At 33.3% G+C, this 14,288-nt stretch overlaps 1 protein-coding gene across 2 annotated transcripts in view; it reads right to left on the reverse strand.

The window, feature by feature from the left end:
* LOC103608634 (transcription initiation protein SPT3 homolog) overlaps positions 1–14,288 on the reverse strand; it is a 36,242-nt gene that overhangs the window by 982 nt on the left and 20,972 nt on the right. The gene's annotated exons all lie outside the window — the stretch shown is intronic.

The raw sequence follows: 14,288 nt of genomic DNA on the forward strand, positions 1-14,288 counted from the left end.
TTTTTTTTTTTTTTTTTTTTTTTTTTTTTTCCTTTTTTTTTTTTTTTTTTTTTGGAGTGGTGGCGGGTTGGGGGGAAACAGTGATGGAGATAATGCATTCACAGAGATAAAAGCCACTAATCAAAGTTCAGAAAAATCATGCTTTGGAACTTACACTGGCACAAGGTTATTGCAGGCATGGCTTTAATGACGAAAAAATTTTCAAAATCTGGTTGGGTTATCTTTCAAGAATTCATGACCAAATTCATTAACAGCTTAGAAAGTCAATTCGTTCATCAAAACAGCACAATAATATGTGGGACTTTCTGGTCTTATACAAGTATATAAACACTTCCAGAAGTTCAAACGAAAAGCTAAAATGCCTTTTTTATTTCTTGACTTCAGATGATCTATGTATTAATCCCTTGCTCGAAAAATCTAAAACAGCTCCTTGATGACTACATTAATTGTTTAAAAAGAAATTTTCCAAACAAAATCTTGCTGAGAACCCCAATATATATCAGAGATAAAATCTATCTGTATTATTTAGAGAAAACATTATATTGTTTGTGGAATACTTGTAAAATAATTTGGGGCTTATGCAGAACACAGTTTGATAACTAATGGCCTACGTAATAATGTATACGTAAAAGTTCCTTACTTTTGCCTGGGTAGGTATTCTTTCATACATCTATCATTTTTTTTCCCTTTTATTCCTGCCTTTATTTTCTGTTCAAAATTGTTACTCATTCCCCTCACCTCTGTTTTATAAACTCAGTTCAAATGTTAATGACCCTACAAATTTTCCTTGACTTCCTCAGGCAGATTGTGCCTACCTTTCTGTGTACCTGAGGCACTTTGTCCACCTTTCAGTGGTTACCTCTTTTGCTATATTGAAACTTGTCTCCATATACCATACCCCTATCCCAACACATTTCTAACACGGTGTTTGGCAAATGTTTATTGAATTAATAAATGGAGATATCAGAGCTATAAGGATCTAGGACATATAGGGATGTTAACACTGGTTCTTCCACTTCTAAATCATACATAGTTCAGTTGTATGAATATGGATTCTGCCAAATGGACTGTTATTACCTAGTCTATAATTGTTTTCCAGCAATAGTGGGTGACAGACTGACTCATAGGAATACACAGTCTTGCCTTACCTCCTTATCAATTTTTGCTTTTAACCACTTGTGAGCTGGTTGTATGGGTGACAGACATTGCTTTCCATCAAAAACTAAAGTGAAGTTAGTTCACCCACATGAGAATAAACCCAATACTGTTTTCTTTAGACAGTGGCTTCAGAGTAAAGCACAGTGTAGAGCCCAGGCTAGCTTTCTTTTCTTTTCTTTCTCTTCTCCTTCTTTCTTTTCCTTTTTTTGAACACCAAGAGCCTGCTTGGATGAGGTTCGTTTGTCAACTATAACTTATTTACTTATTAGGCTCTTAATTAGTCTTGAATACTTGGATGGGTATTTTGGATTATATTAAGAATGTACAACAATATCAGAGCCAGAAATGTAGTCTGCAACTTTTCTACTGAAAACTGTAAAATCTGCAAGCGTTTGAATCAGAATTGACAGAAACCTGTAGGCCAGACTGTGAACTTCTGGAGCCAGAGAGTCAACTCATATACTCCCTCCCTGTTATTTCCACCAGGAGCACAGATGCCCGTAAATGCACCCAGGCAAATTTAGAGCCTGACATTGGGTTCCATCCTATGACCTCTGACAACTCATCAGTCAAAATATTTCTAGATCTGGAGAGCCTACTCCACATATTGGGCATAGGCCCAGAACTGCAAGTATACCCTCATCAGGTGGGAAAGCCTATCCAGGTGCCAGGGCAAGAATTATCATCTGACATATAGACTGTGAATTTTCTCTTCTCACAGCTTGGCGTCATGTAGAGGCTTACGTGGCGGTAGAATATTTGATCCGTGAATACATAGCCTGGGGGATTTGGTTTAAATCAAATTATAATTAAAACACCAGACAGGAAAAGAAGGCATAATTATTTTTTCCTGCACATTCTTTTCTACCTTGCATATACCCTTAAATATATATTGGGCACAGTAAGAGTAAGGTATCAGTTTCATTTTTGTAAGGTGTAAATTTCCCATTTAAAACAATCCATTTATTATGCTGTGAAATTAACTTTGCAACAACGTCAGTAAGTTAAATGATAGTTCAATGATTATACTTGTTGACAAAAGTATGTAACACTATTTATGAAATCACCAAAAAGTAAATCAACCTCCAGTTCTACAGGCTCTCATCATGGGTATTTGGAGGGGACTTTGTCACGCGCTGTCAATAAAACCATATACAAATGTTCCACTTAAACAAAATAAACTTATCAATGTTAAATGTTTCTGGCGATGGTTAATAAAAAATCTATTTTAATAAAACTAACGTATTTTCTAATATTCATTTAATTTAGATATAAAATATTAATTAGAAAATTTTACAGTATTTTTGCTAGGTCAACACAAGCAATTTAATATAACAATGAGTTGTGTGTCTAACTGAATATTTACAATCTTGTTTATTTACAGATTTAGCAGAAGTTTCTTGCCATTTTTAGAACACAATTTTAAAATTTAGAAACACCTCAACTGAGTTTAGTTCCTTCCAACTACTTCTTTTGTTGTTTTCATAAAGTTATGAGTTTAAAAAATCCTGTGAATTTTTTTTAAAGAGAGATTTTCCTTTGGGGAATCACTCAAAAGATTCTTTCATTCTATTTCCATTCTCCCAGAAGACGGCAAAGATTCAGAAACCATAACAACACATTTGAATCTCAAGATTTAGTGCTTTTAGAGTATTGCACTCAAAAAGTTTCTCTTTGGTGTCAATTATTCCTCTTTTCTTGCACCCATGTCCAAATTCTCCTCTATCCCCCAAGATATAGTATGCCTTTTACAAAAACTAGAAATTCATTAACTTTCTTGAACTTATTCCAATTTAAAAAGATTGAAAATATAGTATGCCTTTTACAAAAACTAGAAATTCATTAACTTTCTTGAACTTATTCCAATTTAAAAAGATTGAAAGATACAAACTTGGTAGAAATACACAAGGTTGATTAGGGTTATCATCTCTCATTGTTACTCTAACCATGTCCTCACTAGAGAAGACTAATTTTCTCTTTTTTCAAAGTATGCTCCTGAAAATTCTAGGATTCTTTGGAGTATTTCTAAGGGCCTCATAGATGTTTGGTTTAAATTTCCATTAAATTTTTTATTCTACTCAGAATAAAGGTTTTATCATCTGTTGTTTTATATTTAAACTTCTTATAAATCTTTTGTTGATTAGAAAGTTATGTCTCGCATTTGGGGTTTGTTTTGTTTTTTGATAATTAAAGCAGCCCAAGTACTCTACATACAATTGTGCAAGTGAGTGTATCACCTCAGGATGTATGCCCTATGCTGAACTAAATGGGAAGTCTTTACTAGTAACATAAAAGGAAAAGGAAAACAATGTGTTTGAATAGTCACTTTATACTGTAGAGACAAACAGTAGTTGTTAATAACACCAGGATTTTTCAAGATGGAACTAGATACTTCCTTATAAACAAATCCACTGGCTGTCCCAAGGTAAGATGTTGCTGCAGCGAGTTCAAATAAGATAATCTCTTTTCCCTTCTTCCCTTATTCTACTAAAATGACTAAAAGAACATTACCTAAACAGTTTTATAACGTGACTCCCTAACAGTTTTATAACCAACTCCATCTGGCAATACAGAACCCTGATGTTATGCTTACAGCAGCAGAAAGAAAAAGTATTAGTAATGAATTTGACCAAATTTGGATTCAACAGGCAAAGCAAAATAAATTTGATCCTGAAACTGTAAGCAAATATTGGTCAGAAAAGGATCTTCAGGTGACTGAGATTTTCTCTATGACATCTTTGCATAATAGCTTATAGTGTTTTAAGACTCATTAAAAAATATTTTCCAAAAAACCATGAAGAGTTACGCCAGATAAGAAACCAATATATGGATTCCCTCTAAATACTTATCAGTTCAGAAATGTAAACACTTGTTAGATATTGCTAGTGAAACAAGTTTTGAACAAAAAAATTCATACTATTTCTGAGCCAAGACTATTTCTGGCCTGTAGAGAATATTATTAAAAACTGCTATTTTTGTGAATCAAACTCTTTTCAATTCTGTGTAACTAAAATAAAGTATGGAAATAAAGTGGACAATATTGGATATAGTATTGCAACTGTCATCCAAAACTTTGATTTTAAAACACCTTCACTGTTCTTTACTGAATGAGATATGAGTGGATCTTCTAGATACAACTTACAGATTTAATACCTCTTGGAATACTTGTCTTCTACACAGTGTAGTTTAGGAAATGTTATCTCATGTTTTCAGGATAAGACCTCTTAAACAGTTAAGAACACAACCCCATCTGCAATGAAAAACTTTAATGGGTAGGATTACTGAGAATACACAGATGCCCATGGTACAGAATATTTAGCTCCTGTCCACAGAAACAGCCCTGGTACTATATGACCTTAACTGGTTACTTAATTTTTCTCAAAATCTCAGTTTTCTGAGTATACAAAATGGGGAAAATAACACTAATTTTACTGTGTTGTTATGAGGATTAAACATGATAATGCAGATGAAACGATTCTTTTAAAATATTACATGTTATTATTTGATCAACCAACACTTGTCTCAAATTCTAATGATTTTCTTTTCCCAATGCTTCCACTTTTTAACTTCAACATTTCCAACATTCTCTCTCCAAATAATCCTAAATTGAGCACTATATTAGTTGAGCCATATAAAAATTTTTGATATTTAACTGTTTTTGACCCAGAGAAACTGCAACTTTATACAGTTTGACCTAACAAATATTGTAACTGAAATTATCCCCACCCTATTTTAAAATTAAAAACATTAAAAGTTTCATATTTTTCTGAAGAACACTCAATTTTCGGTTATTTTTATATGATAACTATGCCAACATGTTAATTTTCTTCTGAGAATCAGTGGCCTATAGTTATAAAAAGGTACTTGGTTCCAATCTGTAATCATAGATTTAGTACTCCCAAAAAATTTATTGAGAAAATATTTATTTCTAGTAAAATATAAGTATTTAAGAATTGTGCTCAATTTCTACTTGGTATTTTGCACTTGAATATCTTGTGACATTTTCCAGATTGAACACATAAAATGCAGACAAATCTAATGTGTTTATGACATAAATATTTCATGAATGTGCAAGTCTAGATCAAAATAGGCAAAGCAATCTGCCATGCCCCTTTTTAAAAATTTTATTTTATTGGCTATGCATATTCATGGGGTACCAAGCTGGCTGTCACCACCTGTGCCAAGATGTGATGGCCAGATCAACACTATCAGCATGCTCATCACAAACTGCAAATTATTTTTTGCAAATTGCGATTATTCCCCGTGTCCCTCACCCAATTAATCCCCAACCATCCTCTCCCTTCCCCCTTCCCCATCCCACTCCACAACTTCTTGCTCTCTCCCTCTGCAAGTCCAACACACCACTGTGGTCTTTCTTTCCTTCCTTCTTTCTCTCTTAGCTCCCACTTATGAGTGAGGGCATGTAGTATTTTACCCTCTGTGCCTGGCTTATTTCACTCAATATAATTTTCTCCAAGCTCCTCCATGTTGCTGGGAATGGCAGAATTTCATTCTTTTTTGTGGCACAGTAGCATTCTATGGTGTATATATACCACATTTTCTTATCTGGTCGTCAGTCGATGGACATTTAGGTTGGTTCCATATCTTGGCTATTGTAAACAGAGCTGCAATGAACATGGGAGGGCAGGCATCCCTTCGACATGATGATTTCCATTCCCTTGGGTATATACCTAAAAGTGAGATTGCTGGATCGTATGGTACATCTACCTGTAGTTGAGAAACCTCCATACTGTTTTCCATAGTGGTTGTACTAACTTACAATACCACCAACACTATAGGAGTGTTCCTTTCTCTCCACATTCTTGTCAGCATTAGTTATTCTCCATCTTTTTTATTACAGCCTGTCTGAGGTGAGATGTCTCAATGTAGTTTTAATTTGCATTTTCCCAATAATTACTGATATTGAGCATTTTTTAAAGTGTTTGTTTGTTATTTGTATGTCTTCTTTAGAAAATTCTATTCAGCTCCCTTGCCCATTTTTTAATTGGGTTATTTTGTTTTTTTTACTGTGCAATTGCTTGAGTTCCTTATATATTCTGGATATTAATCCCTTGTCAGATGTATAGTTTGCAAATATTTTCTCCCATTCTGTAGGTTGTTGTTTCACTCTGTTGACTGTTTCCTTTGCTGTGCAGAAGCTTTTTAGAAAGTTTAATTCTTAAAGGAAATGTTGTATTTTCAATCCCTATTAGTCTATAATGAACATCCCTGAATGTTATGATATGAGAACATCCGTAGCACCCACTAATAAATACATTTATAACAAAGTAAATGGCCATAACTGAAGAGCAGTAAATTGAAAGTCAGGAAGCTGGAGTCTAGGGTTAGTTGTCAAGCACCTGCAAGGTGTCTTTGGGTATACTGCAAAGCTTCTTTGAGGCCAAGACTAACCGGCTCTCTCAAGTACTAGCTAGCTTTAAAATATTATGTTTCTGTCTCAGAATTTAAGACAGCTGAGTGGATACTGAAGTGACTTGCATCTATGGATGAACTTAACTTATAGGTTAATGACCATGCTTAAAAGAGCAATTTTATTGTCTCACTATTCTAGTTCAATAGAAGCTGCCTGATAACATGTAAGCTCAGGGGGTTAACATATTTTTCTCCTATGAATATCAGAAGAGAGTAAAATAGATGTAGGTAGTACACATGATATTATGTCATCACACTGAGTGAACACAGTTTCCTTTTTCTGGCTTTCAAAATTACAGACCTGGTTTTATATCAGCCATTTACATCTCTTCCCACTGAGAGGTAGGCTTATGCTTCAAAGTAGGTAACCATGGGCACCACCCACTGACTGTAAATAGTGAGGATCTAGATACAACATGTACAAGGGGTCTTTAAAAGATTCATGGGCAGATTTGTACTTTCCTTTAATACCATTTTTCCACAAATCTTCTGAAGTACCCTGGTATGTCTGACCACCTTCCATATGACAGACGAGAGAGGTTACCCTACCAGGTATTTTCTCTGAGAGAAAAAAACAAATGCTATAATCATGAAATTTAAAATGCGTTTTCCTTTTAAACCTGTACAAATAAATCTTAAGAATATATTTTTTTAAAAAAACTATTACTAATAGTATTTGATTTTTTAGGCTATGAAAAGAAAATATTCTTCAAACAATTAAATACCACTTAATTTTCTGATAGATCAATTCATTTAAACCTTTTACTACACTTTTTCTGGGGGGGCTCTAATACCCTCGTTAATATTTTTTCTTCATATATTCAGGTAATATATATAGAAAATTACCAATATTTTTGGAAAAGAATACAGAATAGAAAACAGAAATACCTGAGATAATCTAATAATAATTTAATGGTAAATAAAACAATCTGAATAATTAAGAACAGAATAGATTACTCATTTAATTCAGTGGAATTTTGTGATATGCAGTTCTCATAATATACAAGTGCTCATATTGTATGTTAAACAAAAAGGTGTAGAATTATAGTTAAATGCAAAAAAAAATTTTTAATTAAAACTATAGATGCATATTTAACTAATCTCAGGCTGTGAAATGATTTTTTAACCCTGAGACAATGGTAAAATTATAGAGAGTAATATTGGTAGATCTAACTATATAAAATCCTGAATATTAAAAAAAATCAAATTATAAAAATATTAAAAGATATGCAAAGTACTGGGAAATATATAATCAGCAAACCTGACAAAAGGTTTTACTATCCATAATTTGTAAATGGCTTTAAAAATAAAAAAAATTAATCATAAAAAAATTATTCGTAAATTAGTAGTCATAAGAATAAATCTATTAATGTCCTACAGAAAAGTGTCAAAGATATGATCAAAATTCGAAGAAAAATAAATTATTAGTAAATATATACTGACACATTAGGTCTGACCACAAGTGAAACGATTGTTGTCTACTGTACAATTTTTGCACAATACCTATCTGTAATTAAATTTTCATAATTTTGTGGGGGTGGTATTATTCAAATCCCTATTTAACAGATGAGGAAAATGAGGCTCAGAGATACTTAGTAACATGATAGAGGGCCCATGTTCATGCAACTCAGTGCAGAAAACGAAAAAATTCACCATTGTTCCCTTTCATAATACACTCACACACAACTATGAAATCACTTTCTCAGAACATATTCCTGTTAAGCGATACATGACTGAATTTTCTTTTTGCCTATAATAATGACAAGAATAACAATGATAATACTCAATGTTGATTAGAGTTTATACTCATACTGCTTAGATAATCACAAATTGGTTCGAGTTTTCTAGAAATTATTTTGGCAAGATTATCAGGAAACTTAAAAGGACCAATCACTTGATCCAGGAATTTCACTTCTAGTAATCTATCCTAAGGAAAGAACAGATAGTCAGATGAAGATTTACATAGAAGAATATCCACTATTGTTATTTATAACCAAATGGGAATTGTTAAAGGACTTCAGATACATTCAGATGTATAAGATACACTAAGAAGCTATTAAAAATCATGTTCTTAAATAATAATAATATATTACAAAATAACTAAGAAATTTAGAATAATCTCAATTTTCTTAAATTATTAATAAGTATATACAGAAAAAAGACAGGATGAAAAGGCAGTGATACATTAATAGTAGTAATCTCTATAATGTAAGTTTTCTTAATTTTCTAACATGCTAGCACTTCTTTTATAATCAGTAAAATGAAAAAACTTAAATACTGAAAAAAATGAGACTAGTAATTTATGTTTTAAAATTATCAACTTTGGCCACCATGTCTCCCCCCACCCAGGTCCAGAGGCATGGAGCCAGGGAAAGCCAAACCCACCTGCAACCAGGTAAAGAGCACAACAAAAACACCATTTCCAGCCCTGGTTCTACCATTTAATTAATAGCTTAACTTCAGGGAGATTACCTAAGTCTTTTAGGTGTGATACCTTTTCTGATCTTTTGCATAGAACTGAAAATAAATACCGACACAGAAAAGAAAGAAATCACCAGTTAAAACCAACATGCCAAAGAGAGTACTGCTATAACTGGTTGAGTGGTAGTGGAAAGTTTATAAGTGTCTCCGTGGCACTCATGAAAGCAGTGTTCACAGGTGAGTGGCAGGTAACTGATGTTTATGCCATCCTCCCCTTTTACTCCCTACCCCAGCAGTACAAAGCATTGTTTGTACTCTTTTTCCTCTCCTCCACTTAACATGGCCTTAATCATTCTTTTCTTCTATCATTTCAAGTAATTCCCAAGGTGAAAGACTCACTTAAAATTCTTTATATAATAAATTGTATTCATGAAATTGGTCATGTTGTAATTTGGAATAAAATTATTTCATGAGTCATACGTTAGAATACAATGATGCCTCACTAAAAGCGGATTTTTAGGTGCATCTGATTTATGTTGGAATTAAGTTTCCATGTAAACTATTGATTCATTTTAATTCTCCAAATCAATTTCAAATTATTGGAAATTGGATATATATGCATCAAGTTATGGATATTCTAAATTAGACAAAACATTTAAATATACATCAAACACTCAATTCAGAATGACAAGCTGCAAAGACTAAATCTGTATGCTTCTTAAATATAAACTATTTGTTCACTGGCATTTCAATTTACAAAGGAAATTTTACATTGGTAAGTCAGCTCAGCCTTTCCATAAAAAAATTTAGGTCTCAATCTATCGTTATTATAGAGGTAGCCACATGCTTTCTCTCCTGTTAGGAGCTGCAGCTCAAAGCCTAGGTACCAAAGTATCACTATTGCAGCTCAAACTACTACCTCAGGTACTCAAGAGGACCTTAGGGAATTGAACATCGACATACCCCAACATCAAGAGGTTTTGACCATGAGCTCCTCCTTTGAGCAGCTGAACCACGGGGGCCAGACCAGGGTGGCATACACAGTCTGCAAATCTATCCCACTTTAAAGAGAGAATTTTTTTTTTTTTTTTGCAGCTGGCTGGTATGGTGATCCAAACCATTGACCTTAATGTTATAAGAGAGAACTTTTTGACTTTAAAAGGTAGATTTATGTATTGTGATATACACCACAAAACTGTGTCTTCCTAACCATATTACTTATGATATAAAATGGAGTAGTAATATTCAGCCCTGTAGATTGGGTGAATTCTTACAGCTGTAGTTAACGGAGCAGACCTTTCCAGGTGGGGTCTTTCTGAGGAGTGATTAGACCTCAGGTACCCCTCTGGGTGGTGGAAATTCTTTACCATTTGTCTGTTCTGGTAGTGGCTAAGTGAACCTTCCAGGTCATGGCTTATTTGTTCTATTTTCCAGTCTACTTAAGTACTTAAAAATTAGCATTTAAAAATTGTGCCATTAGTTTTAAAAAGCACATTGGCTATATATTCATTAGATAAAAACTAGCTGAAGCTATATCTGAACCTAGTTTAAAGTACATTTTTGACCATATACTACAGTCTTAGATTGCAAAAGCAATAATACATAAGTAACAGCTTGGATATGGGGGAAAAAATATATAAATAAATAAATACACACACATACACTCGCATACATATAGGTAAATAATGTCATCAACAGAGATCGTTCTCATGATATCTGTCTAGTCTATTTGAAAACAAAAACTTGATGAAGCAGCTATTACTTCTTTTTGAGGTAATACTGCTTACTTCACGATTGGAAGGTGTTCCCCTTGTACTACATGTTTTCCTTTTGTGGAATTTTATCTATTACTTTGAGTTACCATTTAAGGTTAATTTTCAAAAACCCTATTTCCCTTTGCTACCCTTTAATTACTTCTAGTTTATTATCAGCACTGACCTCTTTTTCTTCTCTTTCCTCCACTCCATTGCCTCAACCTATTAAGTCATTATTTGGCTCTTATCTATGGGTTTGAGATTTTCAGTCCTTCGTTCTTTCAATTTCATTTGGTTTTTAAATTCTTACTTTCAATCATTTCATATTTTTCTAAATCTCATCTTTTTGATCTATTGCTTAAAATAACTTCATTTGTAATGTAGAAAAAACAAAACAAGGGATACTTGATTTCATTCTTGCTTCTCAATTATAACATTCTAAAAACATTCATGAAACAGGATATATTACTTTAATCATCAATATTAAAATCATATTCTTCAAATGAAATTATCAAATGAGAGGAGCAAAAAGAAAAAAGAGTAGGAAAAAATATGGAACAGAAATACGGCAAATACAGGATTCCCTCAAGTGAAATAACCTCTGCATAACTGGCATACCTGAAGGAGAAAAAAACAAGAGATGTAGAAAGCATATTCAAGGACATAATGGCTGAAAATTTTCTAAGTATAGAGAAAGATGACAGCATCCAGGTACAGGAAGCTCAGAGGTCGCTGATCAAATTCAATCCAAGGAGGAACAACCCAAGACACACCATAATTAAATTATCAAAAACCAAAGACAAAGAAAGAATACTGAAAGCAGCAAGAGAAAAGAAGCACATAAAATTCAACAGAGCCCCAATACATCACTCGGCAGATTTTTCAGCAGAAACCCTACAGGCAGAAGAGAATGGAATGATATATTCAGGTTGCTGAAGGAAAACCAATGTCAGCCAGGAATTCTATATCCAACAAAACTAACCTTCAAATATGAAGGAGAAATAAAGTCTTTCCCAGACAAACAAAAGCTAAGGGAATTCATCAACACTAGACCTACATTACAAGAAATGCTAAAGGGCATTCTTCAGTCTGAAAGAAGATGATGCTAAGGAGCATCAAGAAAACATTTGAAGGTACATAATTCATTAGTAAAGTAAGTTCACAGACAACCTCACAATACTCTAATGTCATAAAGGTAGTAAATAAGCCACTTACATCCTTAGGATGAAGACTAAAGGACAAACCTAAGAAGACACTACCATATATAACAACCATATAAGTGACAGGTGATATTAAAAGATGTAACTGGAAACAAATTGACAAAAGTGGGGGGTGGGGAATGATGACAAAGAATAGAGTTGGCTTTAGTTTTTTCTTTTCTGTTAGATATCAAAGTTAAGTTATTAGTCTAAAATATTACAACCATAGCATGTTTTTAGTAAGCCTCATGGTAACCATAACACAAAAATGTATAAGATTCATACTAAAAATAAATAGCAAGAAATTGAAATACACTGCTAGAAAAAAACTCATTCAATCACAAAGGAAGAGAGTAAGATTGGAAAAAAAAAAAAAAAAAAGGATAAAACAACCAGAAAAAGAGGAATACAATGGCAGTAAAAAGTTCCTATATATTAATGATAACTCTAAATGTAAATGAATTAAATGCCTCAGTTAAAAGACACAAAGTGGCTCAATGGATAATAAAAAAATAACCAACAATATGCTGCCTACAAGAAACTCAGTACACCTATAAAGACACATACCATCTGAAAGTGAAGGGATGGAAAAAAATATTTTGTGCAAATGGAAACCAAAAAAGAGAAGTAGCTATACTTAGATAAAATAGACTTCAAGCCAAAGAAAGTCAAAAAATATAAGGAAGGTTATTGTATAATGATAAAAGGATCAATTCAACAAGAGGAAATAACAATTCTAAATATATACAAATCCAACTCCAGCGCACCCAGTTATAAAAAACAATTACTATTGGACCTAACAGGAGAGATTGACTCCAACACAATAATAGTTGGGGACTTTAACAATTCACTTTCAGCAAAGAATAGATCACCTAGACAAAAAATTAACCAGGAAACATCAGAATTAAACTCTACTCCAGGCTGACTGAACCTAACAGATATATACAGAACATTTCATACAACAGCTGCAGAGTATACATTCTTCACAGCAACATATGGAACATTCTCTGGAATAAACCATATGTTAGGTCACAAAACAAGTCTTAACAAATTTACAAAAACTGAAATTATATCAACTACCTTGTCACCCAACAATGGAATAAAACTAGAAATCAACAACAAAAAAGACACTAGAAATTGTATGAATACATGAAAATTAAACATGCTCCTAAACAATGAATGGGACACAGAAGAAATCAAAAAGGAAATTAAAAAGATCGGGTACAAATGAAAATACAACATACCAGATCCTATGTGATACAGCAAAAGCAGTTCTAAGAGGGAAGTTTATAGCAGTAAATGCCTACATCAAAAAGAATGATGTCAAATAAGCAAGCTGACGTTATACCTCAAGAAGCTGGAAAAACAAGAACAAACAAAACCCCAAATCAGTAGGAGAGAAATAAGTACAGAAGTTCCTCAGACAACTACAGATAGAACTACCATATGATCCAGCAATCCCACTAATGGGCTTCCATATCCAAAGGAATGGAAATCATCATGTCAAAGGGATATCTGCAGTCCCATGTTCACTGCAGCTCTATTTACAATAGCCAAAATATGGAACCAACCTTAGTGTCCACTGATGGATGACTGGATAAAGAAAATGTGGTATATATACACAATGGAATACTACTCAGCCATAAAAAAGAATGAAATTCTACCATTTGCAGCAACATGGATGAGTCCGTAGAAAATTATGTTAAGTGAAATAAGCCAGACAAGGAAAGAGAAATCCTGCACGTTCTCACTCATAACTAGGTGCTAAGAAAGAGGGAGGGAGGGAGGGAGGGAGGAAGGAACGGAGGATCTGTAAATTACCACATTCTCACTTCTCTTCCAATGAAGAAAACTTCTATTACACTACAATTTTCAAAGAATGTCTCTTATGTTACACTCAGCTACACCAGTGGAGAGAATCTTGCTGAAAAGTATGTGTGAGTAGCTATAAAGTGATGTAAGTAAATTTGTGCACAATGAGATTTCACAGAAAACTGCAAAAAAAAAAAAAATTGAGACCATTTAGAATCTATATGAAAGAGGTAAGAGGAAGAGTTTAACATGATAACTGTATTTGAAACCTAAGACTACAAAGTATTCAAGCAAAGCCATTTTGTACAATGATGAAGACAGCATGCTTTATAGAAAGACAGGCTTGGCTTGCATCCCTGCTCTGTATCTCTGTAGTTGTGGGAACATGGGTTATTTAACACCTTTATATCTCATTCATGTGTTCATTCATTCAAAAATTATAGTGATCACAGACTGGAAACAGTGTAGCTGTTAAGGATAAAATGTTTTAAATGCCATGTAAGGTGTTTGC

The sequence above is a fragment of the Galeopterus variegatus genome, unplaced genomic scaffold (assembly GCF_000696425.1).
Source record: "Galeopterus variegatus unplaced genomic scaffold, G_variegatus-3.0.2 Scaffold8653, whole genome shotgun sequence".
Classification (NCBI taxonomy): domain Eukaryota; kingdom Metazoa; phylum Chordata; class Mammalia; order Dermoptera; family Cynocephalidae; genus Galeopterus; species Galeopterus variegatus.